The sequence below is a fragment of the Leptopilina heterotoma genome, unplaced genomic scaffold (genome assembly GCF_015476425.1).
Source record: "Leptopilina heterotoma isolate Lh14 unplaced genomic scaffold, ASM1547642v1 Lhet_161, whole genome shotgun sequence".
Lineage (NCBI taxonomy): Eukaryota > Metazoa > Arthropoda > Insecta > Hymenoptera > Figitidae > Leptopilina > Leptopilina heterotoma.
In genome coordinates, this window is record NW_025110876.1 from 1,315,755 (window position 1) to 1,335,022 (window position 19,268).

The 19,268-nt window shown below is 32.8% G+C and overlaps 1 long non-coding RNA gene across 1 annotated transcript; it reads right to left on the minus strand.

The window, feature by feature from the left end:
• Positions 1–10,013: 10,013 nt before the first annotated feature.
• On the minus strand, positions 10,014–18,275 carry LOC122498901. Its single transcript, XR_006301269.1, has 3 exons — positions 18,140–18,275; positions 13,684–13,771; positions 10,014–10,938 (listed from the first exon to the last, which is right to left on the minus strand). It is a non-coding gene; the product is annotated as an uncharacterized LOC122498901 (long non-coding RNA).
• Positions 18,276–19,268: the final 993 nt, after the last annotated feature.

Here is a 19,268-nt window from a genome sequence, read left to right on the forward strand (position 1 = left end):
TAAATTAAATGTGAAAAAAATAATTTATTGATATACTTTATATATAGTTTTACTATGGAAGAAATATTTTTCCTACTTTCCTTGAAAATATTTCCTGTAAATATTGGAAAGAAATCCGTAAGGTCCGGAAAATTCTCCGAATATTAAGAAATAATTTCCGTTTTACTGTGGAAGAAACATTTTTCCATCTTTCCTCGGAAATATTTCCGACAAATATTGGAAAAAAATCCATCATTTTCGGAAAATTTTCCGAATATTGAGGAAGAATTTCCATGTTTCTGTGGAAAAAGTATTCCTCCTACTGATTTCGGAAATATTTCCTACTAAATATTCGGAAAACCGTAATTTCCACCTAATTTCGGAAAAATATCCTAGTTTTTTATCGGAAAAAATTCCGAAATTTTTTACAGTGTAGTGGAATAAAGTAGGAAAAATAATTGCTTACTGATAAGTGCAGTTTGTTGCAAGTTGCTATAATCTGATAGAATGTATCAAAGTGCACTATAATACATCTGCCTTGACACGAAGGGTACATCGATCCCCGAGCACTCAAACCTGTCTCTGTCGGTTTAGCTCTTTGAATAATACCGGTCGTTTTCAGACCACATATGTCGCAAACCGGTAGGATTACATTTTAAATCATTTTCTCCTGTCCTTACAAATACGAACATATATATTTTTTTCAACAACTCATATTCATTAAGAAGAACGGATATTAGAGATAAATTTTGGTTAGTCGATTTTATAATATTAAAAGAAAGTATCCCGTTCTTTTATTGCTATTCAAATTAAAAATTAATTTCCGTTAGTTTATTAGGGATTAGAGAGAAAAGTAGATTTGTAAAAAGGGGCAGAGTTTGTACAGTTGGTTAGAGAGAGACGTAACGTAACTTCTCTGTCGCTCTCATATCCCCTCCCTTTGTACGTTACTAAGAATCGGGCAGGGCGTAGTCAGAGAGGGGATATGAGAACGACAGAGAAGTTGCGTGACGTTTTTTTCTAACTCATTGTCCCTAGCCCCGCTATTCTTGCCACCGATAATATACAAAGTCATTAAATGATTCAATACAAAAATGGTTACACATACGTGATCGTCGATTAAAAAAAGGCGACAACAGCACGTAATTTGACCTGAATTGATAAATTCGTTTGATGTTTTGCGATTGAGAATATAAAATGCCGTAATGGACATTACATCACAAAATCGTCTTGCCAAAGTGAACCAGTCTGCTCCAGACACGGTACTGACAAACTAACATTGCCAGATAGGGTCGAGAGTATACGTGAGACAGGGAGTAAAAGGGGCAGGCAGGCAGGCATCGTGCGAATAAATAAAGCTATCTCGCCTCGCATTTATCATTCGCTATCCAAGCGGTCCTCGTAAATCTGCTCTCCTGTCGGACCAGGCCAGCCAGGCAGCTTGCCTTCTTCCTACCAACTCTCGACTTTGTCTGCTCCCCGTCGATAAGACCCCGTGTAAAGGGGCAATATGCTCCATTTCAACGCAATATTCTACTTCATAATAATACATTATACTAAGCCCACACATTTTCAAACTCTCCATTAAGAATTAAATTCCCCCCTTTGTTTACTCTTTCGGTTACTATTTTAATCGTTCATCGCTAATTAGCCCTTTTTGTAACAATTATTGAAAATTATATTCTAGGAAAAGTATTTTAGCAAAAAAAAGTCTTTTAGATTACTGCTTTTGTAAATAAGTAAAAAGTTAATAAAGTAAGACATTTATTAAGATTGTCGGTAATGTAGATTGAACCTAACATTAAGATCATAAAGTAAGAAATTTATTCAGATTATCGGTAAGGTAGATTGCTGTACTACCTGGCATTAAAACCCTTTAACGCAAAAATTTATAAACAAAAAAGTTATTAATGTTTCTTATAAAAAAAATCAGATTTTTTTCAAATTTTTGTTTAATTTTCAATTTTTACTACTACGAAATAGCAGAAAAATAATTCTAAATGTTACAAATAACGTGACATAAATATATATATGCTACAAGATAGGACTATAGAGAAAATTAAAAATTAAAATAGCGGCTCAAAAATGGAGTTTGAAGTTACTCGGGGGTATTAAGGGTCGCTGATCACGAATCTGAAGTCCAATTTTAAAAACTCAAAATATCGGATCCAATATGGCGGACAATTTTTTTAAAAACTCATTAGATTCGCTTGAAACTTGTTACTCGGGGGTTTTTGGGGTCGCTAATTATGAATCTGAAATTCAATTTTCAAAATTCAAAATGTCCGAGTAACCCCGGAGTAACAAGAATCTAATGATTTTTGAAAATTTGTCCGCCATATTGGATCCGCCATTTTGAATTTTGAAAATTGAATTTCAGATTCACAATTAGCGACCCCAAAAACCCCCGAGTAACAAGTTTCAAGCGAATCTAATGACTTTTTAGAGAAATTGTCCGTCATATTGGTTCCGACATTTTGAATTTTTAAAATTAGACTTCAGATTCGTGATCAGCGACCCTTAATACCCCCGAGTAACAAGTTTCATGCTAATCTAAAGACTTTTAACAATTTCCTCCATTCGGGTAAATTTTGCAAAAAAATTTGAACTTCAGACTCCATTTTTGAGCCGCTATTTTAATTTTTAATTTTCTCTATAGTCCTATCTTGTAGCATATTTATTTATTTCACGTTATTTGTATTATTTAGAATTATTTTTCTGCTATTTCGTAGTAGAAAAAATTGAAAATTAAACAAAAATTTGAAAAAAATCGGACTTTTTTTATAAAAAAACATTAATAACTTTTTTGTTTATGAATTTTTGGTTTTTTTATAACGCCATTCGATAGAGCGCATATGAAAAAATAAGAAATGATGATTAATGAATTTTTCTATTGATTTTTAAGTACCGAAATAAGTCCTCAAACTTCATGCCAAAATTTTTTACATTTGGGCGTTAAAGGGTTAAGGTCAAAGCACAAGTTGAAATATACCAATTCGGGTGTCATCGTGGGATGACTAATAATTGTAAAAGGAAAAGTGGGGAAAGCCTTTTCCGGAGGCGGATTCGTTCTGACTCTGAACGTGAGCAGACCAGTGAGTCAATGCTGGTTCTGTCTCTTATTTAATTAAAATCCATGGTGTAATTTTCATTTTATACATTATCAAATTTGAACACTTTTCCAAATTCAACCAAATTGGTGGAGAATCCCGAGTGGTGGCTGCACAGTTTGTGTAACGTGTGCATCAGTGTGAGTTTCCCGGGGACGCCCGGAAACGATTGCTCCAGCCCTCAATACCGATCCTGTGGGACGTTCGGTCATACCTTGGAGGACAAGGAGAAGAAACTACACGGCCGGTGCATGGAATAAAGATATTGCATCTTCGTCAATCCCCTCCGTAAGATGGAAATATCGATTGTTCACGAGACCGTAAGTTTTGAAAATTGAATGAGTGTGGCTAGGCTTTCGAGAAATTGTTGTAAAATCAATTAGGGAGTTTTAAAATAAAGAAGGAGATTTTAATTGATTGTTAATTCTTGTTGTCTAAATTATTTATTTGTAAAAATGTTTAAAACTCCACTTCCATCATTGAGGGAATCACATCAAAGTTCGCAGAGATAAATTTGTCTCCTTTCCTTCCAGTCGTGAAACCAAAATAATAAAGGCGGATTCGTTAATTAAAAAACTGTCTCTAATTACAGAAGTATAGTGAATTAAATATCAATTGCGCAACACTTAAATTCCTACCAAAGAAGAAATTGTTTTCGTAAACAATAATTGCATGCACTCAAAATTTTTGTCCAATTACTGTTTGTTATTTTTAATACTCATTAGAATGCAATTTTATATAAATTTTTATTTGATATATTTTATAACCAAAATTATTACGAAAATTATTATGTTCTTTATAACCAAAAATTTGCTTATAAATACAAAAAATCAAATTTGCATTATTTGGTTGAATTTCCTGTGGTATATGAAATATATTTAACTGAACATAATGAACATCAGATACACCTTAAAAAAACATTTTCGTGAACATAAAAGAAACATTTGAATAAGGCGTTAAAGAGGTGAAGAGGAGGGGAAGGGGGGGTAGGGAATTTCAATGGCTGTTGGGAACTTCTTACACCATATAAATTGTGTGAAAAAGAGTTAGCGCATATAATATATTTTACCATCCATGAGCAATAAATGTTTAGATTTAGTAAGTAAAGGAACACTTTTACCCAAAAAGAAAAAGAAGAAGAGAAAAAATATTCTTGTGATCGATAAACGTGTTCATTATCCAAGACAAGCTTTAGGAATGAGAAGGCAGTAACGTTTCAAATCTACAGCCTTTTCTTTTCTCGAGCGGCCAATTTCAACGTTATAATCATATGCAAACGTGGCTATAAAATGGCAGCTCGGGAATATGAGAGGCTTATATGTATACTACATATATAGGTACCATAAGAACCGGCACTCTCATACTGGTGGACCTTAAAATGAAAGTGCAATTCTTTGTTTACTCCACTGACATATAAGTTTTATATTCCCCCCTCCCTCGCTTACGATTAGCATCGTGTAGGTCTGACAGGTAATTTCGAAAAGGCGATAAAATATTACGCATTTAGGGCGCAATTTTATATTTTTTATGCATTTTTTTATGAATAATTTTCGAGAAATTATTATTATTTGTTTTAAATAACAAAAGGTTGTTCTTTTGGTTATTTGAAATAACAAACAGTTTTAAATATTATTCGGTGTAAATATCTGGATTCTGGAAGTACTTTTTATTTGTTTTAAATAACAACAGGTTTTTTTAATTGTTTTAAATAGTTAAATATTGTTTATATTTGCTTTAAATAACAAACTGATTTTTTATTTGTCTTAAATAACTAAAAGTTGTTTTCTTTGTTCTAAATAACAAAATGTTTACTGAATAAACCGTTCTGCTGAGGGTATATTTAAAACATGATATTCTAGTTGAAACAAACAGAATTCTGGTTAAATTAACTAGAATTCTGGTTAACCTAACCTGAAAAAACCTAGTTAGGGCATATTTAACACGAAATTCTAGTTAAGAACAGATTTTCTGGTAATTCCAACCGCAGAACTTTTTTTTCAGTGTTCTTTTATTTGTTGTAAATAGCAAGAAGGTTATTTCATTTTTTAACCCTTTAACGACCCCGGAAAAGAAGGAGGAAATTTTTAAAAGCCAAACATGTTTTTAGAGGTTTTTAGGATGATTAGGAATTCGGGGTCAGTTTTTCGAAATTCAAAATGGCGGATCCAATATGACTTTTTAAAAATCTAATACAATTCGCTTGTATAACTTCTTATTCGGGTTTTTTTTTGGGTCGCTGATTACGAATCTGATTAATATTTAAAATTGATAAGAGAAATTATCACAAGATGATTGACTTTAAGAATTATCTTGAATGTCAGTTTTTAGCAAAAATCTTTAAGGAATTTCTCGAGTCAATTACGTGCAACTGGAAATATCTAAGACATATATAAATTTTCTCCAATATAAGTATAACTAGACATTTTTTTTGCTATAGAACATAATTTTTTTCTCCTTCAGCTTTTTGATTTTCTCTCATAAATGACTGATGTAGAGAATAAATAGACGGTAAAATAAACGCTGCAATTCCGCTTTTCCTCTTGAAAGCGCGCAACTTGTGAAAGTTTACAATGCGCCTTTAAGTGCAGGGACTACGCATTTATGCACTAAACGAGCGATGCCATTTTCTTAAATTTATTTCTCTCCACTAGATAAAAAAGGGAACGGAGTTATTTTTTTATAGGAATTTACTTTAAAGAACTTCAAATGAAGTAAAATGGCTAAAAAGATGCGGAAAATAAAGAGAGCAAGCGCCACCTAGGAAAGAAAATTATAAATTATAGTATATTAGTAGACTGATTCTATCTCAATTCATGCATGGCGAATAGGTTAAAAATTCCAAATCAAGTTAAAGGTAATTTTTCTTGTTCTTTAATTAACAAAATGGCGGCCATTTTTCGATAAATCAAAAAAGTCAATTTTCTCAAAAACATCATTTTTTATTTTTCTTAAAATTTTTGTGTGATTACTAGATAAAAAAAGGAACTTTTTCCTTTTGAAAAAGGGTTTCATGTCCGCTAAAACTGTTTGGAAGTCGCTATAATTTTTTTCAGAAAATAACAAATCTCATTATTTTGAGTAATGTATCGGCATATATATATTTTGCATGTTTATGTTTTTCGATGATTAGTAGTGTTTTTGGTACCTACTTTTTCTTTGCAAACTTGAAAATTTAAAAAATTTTGAAAATTAACAAAATGGCGGCCATTTTTCAAAAAATTGAAAACTAAAAATACTAAAAATAATTGAATAAAAATATTTATTTAAAGGTTTTTGGGGTCGCTGAGTTAGAATATTTGGTTAAAATTTTATAATTCAAAATGGCAACCAAAAAAATTTAACGGTCGCCATTTTGTTAATTTTCAAAATTTTCAAGTTTGCAAATAAAAAGTACTTACCAAAAACACTACTAATCATCGAAAAACATATAAACATGCAATATATATATGCCGATACATTACTCGTATCAACTCTCTAAAACTGAATCAGTGAAATGTGACTGAGAATCAGTGACTCTATTGTCTATTCTCGCGATTTGAATCAGTGAAATTTCACTGAAGATCAGTTAACAATGATTGAAATTTCTGTTTATTTTCACTGATTGGCCAATTAAAAAATAACTGAAATTTTCAATATGTGTGACAAAAATTTTCAGCAGTTTTTTAATTGGCGAATCAGTGAAAAATAACTGAAATTTCAGTTATTTTTAACTGACTTTCAGTGAAATTCCACTAATTAAAATCGCGAGAATAGAGTCACTGATTCTCAGTCAAATTTCACTGATTTTCAGTGGAATTTCACTGATTCAGATTTAGAGAGAAAATAATGAGATTTGTTATTTTCTGAAAAAAATTATAGCGACTTCCAAACAGTTTTAGCGGACATGAAACCCTTTGGAAAAAGTTCCTTTTTTCATCTAGTAATCACACAAAAATTTTAAGAAAAATAAAAAATGATGTTTTTGAGAAAATTGACTTTTTTGATTTATCGAAAAATGGCCGCCATTTTATTAATTTTTATTTTTTGCCATTTTGTTCATTTTCAAAATTTTTCCAATTTTCAAGTTTGCAAAGAAAAAGTATCAAAAACACTACTAAAATCAAGAAAAAAAATTAAAAAATATTTATTTCTGCAAAAACTAGAAAGATTTGAAAATAATTTGTCAGCTGTTTAGCTCTAAAATCACGATATGTCCTAAAATTTTCAAACACTCATAACTCAGCTAAAAAAATTTTTTTCGCCAAATAAAAAAATACGTGTCTCTTTATTTGTCTTAAAGAACAAGAAAAATTACCTTTAACTTGATTTGGAATTTTTAACCTATTCGCCATGCATGAATTAAGATAGATGTTAGATACTTAAGAAGTATATTAAAGAAAAAGAAATTAAAAACGACCGAGAACAAAATAATTGATCTAATTGACATTAGAGATGGAGTTATATTTGTAGGTTGAGTCGAAAGTTACAATCAAACGACATTGATTGAAGATTGGATTTAAAATTTTTGGCTACATAAAAACTGCACTCAATCCCATGATAAATGTTTAAAATGTGACCAGATATAAGAGAACTAAAAGTAATATAAAACATTATAAGCATTGGCCATCTCACCCGGACATTTCGGGAGAGATGGCCAAATGCACTTTTTACAAAATGTAAATTTTGAGATTGTTCTTATGGAAATATTTTATTTTTCGTTACTTTAAAGTTAAGTGTTCAATGTTTAATTATCAATAAAAATTTAAACATATAAATCGCTTTTTTATAATTTTTACAGTATTTAAAAAAAACTATGGCCATCTCCCCCGGACTTACCCTATATATACTCTTAAGTAATTATCACAATGCATTATTATTTATTTGACAAAAAACACGAAAGTGTCCGACTATACCCATACTTACCCTATTAAACAATGGAACAGAGTTATTTTTTATGGGTATAGTATGACTTTAAAGGAATACAAAAAAAGAAAATTAGCTAAGAAGATGCGGAATATTAATTTCAATTCTGAGAGAGAGAGAGAGAATCGCGCGGGAAAATATGAAATTGAGTTTTGGTTAATTAGTAATAATAATTAAGGGGCTGGATGCTGTAATATGTTACGCGCCATGTTAAGTAAATGGCGCGTAACACGTTATAGCATCCAGCCCCTCAATTAATAATAAACTTTTTTTGATACAAAATAAATTTTACAATCACTTAATAATAAAATTTATTTTCCATCAAAAAAAGTTTATTATTTTACTTATACAGTAAATAATAAAATACAATACATAATATAAATAAGTATTTAACTATACAGAAAATAGAATTTACTTAAAAAAGATAATGAATCCTAATTTCAGACTTGTAATACCCGCTCGGTATTTCGTGGGAATGGAGAGTTAATTATCAAATCTCACAACAAAACGTCTGTTCTCACCCAGAATCACTTCTGTCGACATTCAAATGGTCGTCTTTCGCAATAACAAGACAGTTTCGCATTGGCGCTTCTATTTTCGTACATATATGTAGACGTCGCATTTTGCGATGAGAGAAACAAACTGTAAAAGGGGCAAAGAAAGAGGGCGGAGGTTGAGTCAGTAAATTCTTTATACTGACGTTTAAATCAGCGTGAGATGAAAGGCGCACAGGATCGCGCGATAGCATTCGGTTTATTAATGCCCCCCGAAGCATTAGATTTCTCTTTGATCCGCTTATGATGATGATGATGCTACTGTTACACTGCAAGTCACTATGTCAAAATAAAACTCCCTTTAGATTATAGTTCCGCCCTATCCAAGAATTGGAACCATATTTTTTTGCTTTTCCTTTTTTGCAAAACTATATATATACAGGATGTTCACTTGTGAAACGAATGTTTATAGAATGTCGCAGAAAAAAAGTCGTATACATTACTTTTTCAAGTCAGAATACCATATGAATGATTCATTTGATTAACAACCAAATTAGAATAGGAAAGTTAAAACTCTATGTGAAAGCTTAATAAAAATTGAAAAAAAATTTCTATAAATTTCAGATTTTAATATTTGTTTTAAATCAATTTTTAATTTTACAAAAAATCTTAAAATTTATCATTCAATAAATCAAAACTTAAAAACAGAAACAAGATAACAAGTAATAAATCATTACCGATTATTTTCTATCACTTGTGCGGCATAACCATAATTACAGTTATTACGATATTATCAGGAAATATATATATATATAGTCATTATCATAAATTAACACTTAAGCTGATTTGACCCATTGACATAAATAACGGAATTAAATTTTAAGAATAAGATATAAGACCTGGATTAATTTAGACAAATTTTGAAAGTTGTTCCTTTGGATGCATATTTTTTTTAATAATTAAAACCCGTCTGCGTGTAGAGTAAATGCCTTTTATTAATCTTAACTCGATCTTAAATTCATATTCGGTTAGAATAAATACGATCCGATTGCTTGTTAATTAAGACTTAAGGCGTTTTGACTTATTGACATAACCCATTAATGTAAATAACGATTCAAGACATAAAATAAAAATGAATTTCTTTTCATTTCTTTTTTGACAATTATTCTTTCATTGCACTATACATTTTCAGCTTTTTAAAAAAAATTCTCCTTTAAAATGAATAAATTTAAATTTTCTATAATTACAATCGTCTGTTCTTTATATTGAAGCTTAGAACTTGATTAATTATACAATTACAAAAAAATTCATTTGCTTTTAAATGTCAGATTAAGTCAATTTTACATTTTTAAAAAAATCAACGAACAAAAATTATACAGTCTTTTCTTAAGATTGAAAATGAGTTATTGATCGTTAAAAGTGTATTAAAAGTATATCATTTTCATTGAAATATTCAGATGTGTTAAGTAACCATTATTAAATCATGAAAGTGGTGATGAATAATTATTCCGTCAGTTTTTAATTAGAATTGTTGCCATATGATTTTTCAGATGATTTATCGCCTTTGATATTGTCAGTGAGTCTAGATTTAATAGAAAAATTTAATAGAAAAAATGAAAAGTAGTGGTTAATTAATTCGTCTAATTTTTTTAATAGCAGCAAATCTAATTCGTATAGTTTCGTCTATAGAAAAGTTAATTTTTACTTCAATTTATTTGGATACTTCTGCGTTCTAGTGTAGATACCCTGATTTAAAAGTTTTATAGTCTAAAAATATTGTATTTAATCAAATGTGGGAGTTTAAGTACCCGTCAGTCCCAAGAGATGGCGCTAGAAGGTGTAATGTTGAGTGACTGACTAATTCGAGTAATATGTAATGTAAGTAATTCAATAGCAGAAATTCATCTAAAATACATTAATTAAAATAGTGATAACTTTCAGTGAAACAAATCACTGAAGAAGAATATTTGCTGAAAAGCAATATTTCACTTTACACAAAACAAGGTCACAATGATTTTTCGCGAACTTGTATTAATTCTAAGTCAGTCGATGGAGGCGCATTCTGTCAGTTTTGGATTTATGAGACAGTCATATTTCGCAAGTTACGAGTAGTAATTCCCGGCCACCAGCGATTTATAGTCGCGGGTGTCCCTCCTGCGCCATTAATCCTTTCCTTTCACCCCCCTTCCGAATTGAACTTCCACCTATCCTCTATATCCTTGTGGCACAAATCTATATAGTTATATCCGTTCCTTTTTCCAATCCATCCTTTGGACATAATCCCAGGGCACTCTGCCCTTTTTGATCTTCTTTACACACTGATCTAGTCAATGATTGCGCGATCAACCAACTGAGATTAGGTCCATCGATTTATGGAAACTCTCCATCCAATATGTCAGAAACGACCGTTAAAGTCATAGTAAATCAGAAAGCTCCTCGACCTCGACTTGACTCTGTAAATTAAAAGTACGATTAGTCGGTCTCTATATTTCAACATTCTCGATATGTTCGGATATTATCACTGAGGAAACTTTTATTTAACTCCTACTTTCGAAGGAGAAATATATGTGATCTGGGTGAGATGACCTATTGAACTGCGTAATTGAAACTGTCTTTGAAAGTTGTATTTTAGATTGAGTAAGCAATTTTTGACTATAGAAGAACAAAAGTAGGAATTTGAAAAAACTACTATTTAATACAAAGACAAGTTTTCTAGAATTACAGTAAATTGGTCGATTTCAGTTGGTTAGATTCAGAACTGATGGGAATTATGGAAGTAATAGGGGAGATGTACTTATTGGGTTTATATATTATTTATACCTACTGAGACGATCAAGACAAAGTTCAACAAGACCATGCATCAAGTGCTTGGGGACAGAGGGTCATACTTAAATCCCTTATTCCCATGATCATAATTGAAATTATAGCGGTATGGGGATAATATTAACATATTCTTTAAAAAAAAGAAAAAGTTTATTAACTTTTTCCTTCTTGATGAAGAAAAAACTATATTCAGATGAAATTCTGTGCTTGCTTTTTAGAATCGTAATTAAATTTTGTAATAAAAAAAACCTCGACACGTTAATGTGAAATTTCTGTTTTACGTTTCTTCGAAATATTCCATAAGTAGCTTTTGGAAGAATTGTGTAGTACAACTTGTTTAATATGATTCGTGAGAGCGTTGCGCACTTTCATCGCAAGATGAGATAAAATGGCAGTGAAATATAAGTTAGGAAAATTTATCGTGTCTTGTTGAATTTTGTGCGAGCCTGTGAGACGAGAAAAGGGAAATTGCTTGTCGAGTTGCAAGTCTCCAAGTGCAAAAGGTGAGTATGGCAAGCGTTCTTTGAGCTGGGAAGTTCAACTGATTGGCGTGAAGCTCACTGAGCACGTTGACTTTCATAATAAAGAGTAAAAATCACTGCCCTTTGCTGTCGCGTCCATCAAACGCTTAAATTACTTTTCATACATGAATATTTTATCCAACTTGAAGTACTCATTTATGTAACTTCCCCTTTTAAAAAAATATTACACCATCTAGTATAATAATTTATAAATAAATTCCTAAAATTTTGATCGAGATACCCAATTAAAAATTTCACTCTTATGAATTATTTATTAGTCCATAAACTAATGCTTATGGACTAATATTTTATAAGTTTATTATAATTAATAAATAATTATAATTTATAACAATAACTAAAAACAACATTGCAATAATATCTCAAATTCAAGATTCGAATCTTGATGTTTTCATCTACTGGCAAAAAAAGGAGGTCGTTAATCTTTCATATGATGATATGAGCCTAAAATTGAAGTTTTTATACATCTGCACGCATCTGTGCTGAATGGGAATTTACGCAGTGCGTTTAGATAACTCGCTAAAAGCAAAGCTCTATTCGGTTTCTTTGTCGGGTATTTGCAAACGAGACGGAGTATATACGATCATCAAGTAGAAAATGTTCAGGAACTTTCTTGTCGACTCTAATCCAAGATGTGCGGAGAACGTGACTTGCGTATTACTTTTTTGGCACACCTTTTCCATCCGTAGCATGTGCAATGGTTTTCGTTTTACGTCCGCTGATTCTTAGCACTTAGAGGATACAACTGTAAAAGCTGGTGTCACGAATTTTGGAAAGAAGTCTTAAAATGTTATGACTTGGAAAAGCGATGAATTCAAGTTGCAGGGGGAAAAGATTTAGATTATCATTTTCTTTAGGTTCCTTATTTACTGAAAAATAGTTTTCATTTTTTACTTCAACATAGAAGATGCACACTGGGGCATAAGATATCTTTGGAGTCCTAAAAATTACCAAGTTTGGCAATAGCCTGTGAAAAGGTTTCAAAAATAGATTGAAAACATTGGCAAAACCCTGGGTCAAGGTAAATACGTTCTGTGGCACTACCTTGCTAATGAACATTTCCCAGGGTCTGGGAAATAGATATTTCCCAGACCCTTAGCTAGATAGCTAAGGGCGTGACTTCTGAGAGACCTGAGTACTAGCACAAGTGCTTGGCGTTTTATTTTCAGGAAGATTTAACAGAACTAGATTACACTTTCTTTCCGCCGTTCAACAATTTAATTGATGCATAGGCATTGGTCTCGAGTACTGGGTTAACTATTTGTGAACATCCCGCCTCATACTTGTCAAGTCTCTCCTCAACAACAACAAAACGATCAGTCAATTCAACCACTCTACCCTCCATATTTGTGAATCTAGAGAGCGTGTCATCAAGTTTGGTATTTGTGACTATAAAATTCTCCGATATTGTGGTAAAAATATTGGAGACAGTTTGGGTTAATTGCTTTATGGTGCCCATAATGCACTCCAAATTAACAGAAGACTGTGAGCACTAAGAATCAGCTGGTGGGGACAGTAACATTGGCTTACAGTATTTAGCAAATGATCCGTTAGGCAAAGTAGAGGTCTGCATTGTGCAGCTCGGGTGGTAAGGAAGTTCACATCCAGAACACAACGTGGGAGCAACACATGCAATGTCCCTACCACACTTAGTATTCAACTCACGGGAGCACTACAACATAAAAAAATACTCAACCGACTAACTAACTAACTAACTTTGCGTACTTAATAATTTACAAAAAAAAAACAGACGAAAAAGTCTATATCTAAAATGTTATATGAATCAGAGAAGTACACCTTTTGATTAAAATTAGAAAATGCGATCTTAACACTGACCTGCTTCTTACTGCTGTTGTCCACATCTTTACTGTTTGATAAGGGCTCACAGCCTGTCCTTGCACTCACTCCATTGGACAGCGACAATCTGTAACAATAAGAGTTTAATACTAATTATTGTGCATATAGAACGACTTAAAATTAGGAGTACTCGCATTTGCCTGGACCACCCGTCTAATGGGTTTTCCCCTCAATAATCTATAGTGCACATAATTATAGCTGGAGTCGAAGTGCGATCACCAAGTTCTAACTCTGTACTCAGGTGTGCTTAACCCCGACGAAGCCATGGAGCCTCACCACCGTAATGTACACCACCGTTCAAAAGTATCAGGACGATTACATTCGACTCTATAAAAAAACATGCCATCACTTTTTCAATCATATCTCGGAAATAAAAGGAGGTAAAAAAAACTTAAATACGGTTAGAAAGCTGATTAAATTCTGCGTAAAATAAGCCGTCTTTGAAGTCATTTCGTTAATTATTTTTTAAGTTGTAGAGTGAGAAAGAAATAAAAAAAATATCAAATTTTCTCATTTTTGTCTCTTGATTTCAACTTTTTCAAAAATCTAGAAAAATTTAGATAAAATTTTTCTAAAAGCACAGAAATCTTCGTTAGAATTTCAGCTTTAAAATAAGCCTTCAAAAATTAAAAAAGGTTAATCCGTCTTTGATATATCATTAAAAATGTGAAGCCGTGTTTCGACCGATTGGTGCATTGAAATTTAACTGTGACGACTCGATTCTGGCTTCGCGCGGCTGCAAATGAGAGAGAAAGCAGGGACGAATTCATGCGGGGGAACGATGAACTTTTGAGTTTCTTTATATTACTCGTGAAACATCATTATTTATTATTCTCCAGCAAAAATTCGTCCCTGCGTTTTCTCTAATTCGCTGCCGCGCGAAGCCAAAATCGAGTCGTCACAGTTGAATTTCAATGCAACCAATCGGTCGAAACACGGCTTCACATTTTTAATGATATATCGAAGACGGATGAACCTTTTTTAATTTTCGAATGCTTATTTTAAAGCTGAAATTCTAACGAAGATTTCTGTGTTTTTAGAAAAATTTTATCTAAATTTTTCTAGATTTTTGAAAAAGTTGAAGTCAAGAGACAAAAATGAGAAAATTTGATAATTTTTTTTTATTTCTTTCTCACTCTACAACTTAAAAAATAATTAACGAAATGACTTCAAAGACGGCTTATTTTACGCAAAATTTAATCAGCTTTTTTACCATATTTAAGTTTTTTTTGTACCTCCTTTTATTTCCGAGATATGATTGAAAAAGTGATGGCATGTTTTTTCATAGAGTCGAAAGTAATCGTCCTGATACTTTTGGACGGTATAGTGTACCATCGGTTGAATCATCCCATTATACTTTCTTGGTGAAATGTGTAGATAAAACATATACGTACCATTCCAAGTAAAAAACCGTTAGCGAACTTCTGTCTCTCTAGAAACTCCGCAGAAAGTCTGCTGGTTTAAAATATTCAAAAATTATAGAATGACAGTTTTTTTATATTTTTGCATACATTCTGTGGACAAATTAACTTGGGAGGGAGGACTGGCATAGACTTGCGCTGTGGCGACTGGGTCAGCTGTACCCTGGTTCAGAAGAACTATAATCTCAATATTAAAACAAGTATCTACTTTAAGGCTGAAGCACCAGGCGACATAGAGAATTTGCGTTAAAACCAAAACGACGGTAAAAGACAGTGCGCCATCGGAGGACTGACACAGACATGTACCATACCTAAAAAGATACTAGTGCCACAAGATAGATTATGCTCAGAATGCAAGAAAAAAGATGTCCGATGAAATGGAGAAACACTTAGTTGCATTCGTATTGACCCCGATGATATTCCATCGTAATGGAGTAAATTAGCGACGTCAAACCTCGTGCACTACCAGCGGGGACCTCACGGAGGTTTTGCTTCCAGACCAAAGTGTCACCATGCTTGTACAAAATAAATGGGTGAGTCGTATCAATATTAGACTTGCTCTGACCATCATCATCGGTATGCTACTGCTCTACGAGAAAGCCCAGACTTACAGGTGACCTATTCTGCAAAAATGACAGAATGATAGAAATTCATCAGCAAGCTTTGGTTTGAAACTACATATATGTATAATTACATCAGAGCTTTTTGGAGGCTGTCATAAAGCACTGAACAGAGCCTGAAAGTTGTGCTTCCAGATTGGAGGGACCTCATTACTCTGCTCTGAGTTCTTGGTCACAGTGAATTCAAGAGTTATGATATAACTACATCAAGGATTAGAGAATCAATTATATTAAAGCTAAATTTCCAATTGGTATTTCTAATAAATGCTTGACCCTGGAATTCAAACAGTAGCAGGGATACTCTTCCAACATCAACTACATTGTTATTAGCTTTCAAAAGAGAGTTTATAGCATAGTAAAGTTTATATAAATTTGAATCTCTTTTACCCTTTACCATGAAAATAGGTCACACTCTAAATTACCCTCACAAAGGCCAAGTTAATGAAGATAAATGCATTTGAAACGAGATAAAGAAGTAAAATTGTTCTTTATTTAAAATCGTTGCGGTTAATTGACGAAAAGCGATGGTCGACGAGCTGGAAATAAAATTAAAATTGACAGTAGCACTTGGTTGTTTCGCCTGAAATTGCCATTCGTTATCTGTTGAATAACTGACAGCGGTAATTGAGACTCTGGCGCGGCAGCCTCATACATCTGACGGAACGATAATAAACTGGTCAATTATGGCATATCGGGAGGAGAATCGAGTTCCATTCTTGAAGGCGGTATAGCTTCCGGCCAGACTTTCACGGGACTCTTGGAACTAGCAAGCCGTCAATTAGTGCCATCGCCAGTGTCCGTGAGATGGACTTTTTTAAAGAAAAAAAAACTCCACTCTTCACAAAGAATTTTATGGCAGTCATACCCGTCACACAGTATACAAGTCCACACTTAAACATTAGTGCCCGATTAGCAGTCGATTATGCCTGTCGTGTGGAGTCGTTAAGGAGATATGAGAATAAAGTAAAGACGTGAATTACGAGATACTTTTTATTTTCAAGATAACTTTTGTAAATTCACTTGCCATTCAATAGGGTCATTATTTTTTCTCATTCTGTGTGGTAAGTTAAATGTTTGTCATTTAATACCTTAACTGATTGGGATTTTTCAAAAATCATAACATAATCATATAAACTTTAATCCAATGCTGTAAAACTTGTCTTCAATAAAGCACAATCTGTTTTAGCGATGAAGAATAAATATTTCTCAAATGATTCAAAACAATTGTTTCTCCAAACGATATTTATTTGACAGTAAAAAATTTTTTTCAGTAAATAATAAATGCTTGGTTCTTTTATGACATAGGTATTAAATAACAAGTTTTCGGGACTGAAAAACAATTTTTTTACAATTTATATATAAAATAACGTATTGTTTATAGCGCGGTAGATAAAATATTTTTTATAATACCCTCTATTGGAGGTAATTTAAATGATGGACGGTAAAATTCACTCGAAAGGGCATTGGAGAACAATTTCATCGTGTGGAGAGGGGTGCGGTGGTGGTGGGGAAGAGGGGCATAAAATCAATGGGCGAATGATTGCTCATCGTAACAAATGATTATTACGCAATGGGTTCGTGGAACGAACATCAATTTCATTCGACTCGCGACGTGGGGCATGTTTTGTGAGGAAAATATTTTTCGATATTGCGGCGTTGGCACGACGGCTCAATTACGGCATATCCTAATTACGGGTATCGTAATCGACGCCATTTTAATGGTTCTAAATAACTGTATTTTCATGCATGCAACGAAAAGTATCGAGCCAAGTTTGCACACATATAATTTAACTGTCTATTTTGCTTGCAAAATCTTGTTGAATAATAATTACAGTAACTATTGGATTAGTGCTTTTCGCGGAAAAAATTGTTATCTTCTCTGACTGTATACATTTATTTAAAAAGGGGGAACAAACTCTAGGAAAGCGATTGGAAAAAAAATCATGAGATGATTTACACTCTTTTTTATTTTTTGCACTTTTTCAAATTGTGGAATAATTAATTTCTTTTTGGTATGTGAGAAAATTTAAATTAATGACCCTTTCCTATTTCTAACTTTTGGCCATAATAGTTCCCTCCAGACGTCCAGTCTGACGATTTCTGACCCCACGGAGCGTTAGCAACAGCAGAGGGTCAAACCATCATTGTCCATGTAAATAAATTATTTTATCTTAATTATTTTAGAGATTTTAATTTTTATCATGATAAAATGTCTGCAAATGATATATGTAATTTTTTCAAGAGATAATGTGCACCAGATTCTGGAATATTTCGAAAACTGTATAACATTCTCCATACCAACTTTCTTCAATTCTCCCTTTGTGTCTCAATGTAATCTCAGGAGTTACGATTGTTTTTATTTCTCGAGATATGAAAAAAGGAATAATTTAATACCTTTGATTTTTTACATTCGAAAGAACGCGTTTGCAAATGCATTTGAAAAGAATATCGCTTCTGTGTCTATAGGTGGCATCGTTCCAGAATATCTCCCAATTTCCGCATCGATAATAAAATCCGGCACAAGTGTGTTGTATTGGCTCTGGCATTTATTGCAAATAGACTCACAATACTTATTGCGTCGTAACTATAATATAAAAGAAATATTTTGAAAATGGTGACATTCTTAAATAAACTGTTTTGAAATTTTGTTTTGTCATCATTCTTTAAAGTATGAGATCTCATATTATTTGGAATAATTCTTTTAGGTGAAACTCTGAGCTATTAAATTTTTATTATCATCAATCAGTTTGAAAAACCTTGCAACAATTTTGCGGAAATTTTTTTCTCCAGTAACCTTACTTACGTTCTATTTAGAGATTCCTGCACCGACATGTTACCGATACTATTTAGTCCAGACTGAAACCACTTGTCCCAAGCATCATGATCTGAATATCACCTCTCCCCCTAAATTGTTTTTAGTCTGGGATAAGTTGTTTGAGTCTGGGCTAAAAAGTGTCGGTAACATGTCGGTGCAGGAATCTGCACTCCCTTAATATCGTCAAAAAAAGGAATTCACGCGAAAATAAAATTTACGTCGATGTAAAAGAACCCAGCAGAGCAATAAATCAGAAAAAAATACTAGGCGAAGCTCATGTATATTTTATGGTAACTTGAACTCCAGCTGCTAGGTGGCTCAAACCCTTGGTCCTGTCCACGTTCCACTCTCTTCACTCTTTCTCCTCTAATCTTCTTTACACTGCAAACGTTCGGCCATAAATTCAAACGTTAACGACTCGAGGGCCCGCCAGGGAAAACTGTACTGACGTTCTACTTAATTTCTCGTTAAGTCTTGCCTTTCATAGTCCCAAGTAAAAGCGTGTATACATTGCACACACGCGCGCGCACATATAGAGAGAAAAGAGAGGAGAATCAAGAAAGCAACAGATTATCAATGACGTCGATCGAGAGTTGAGATCGTTAAAACTCCAGGACTTTTCCAATGGACAAGTTAAGAAGATCAGCTTTTCAAGTGAAACTCCACCATGTCCCCTAACCATCATTAGGATCTTCATCGAGATTCCCA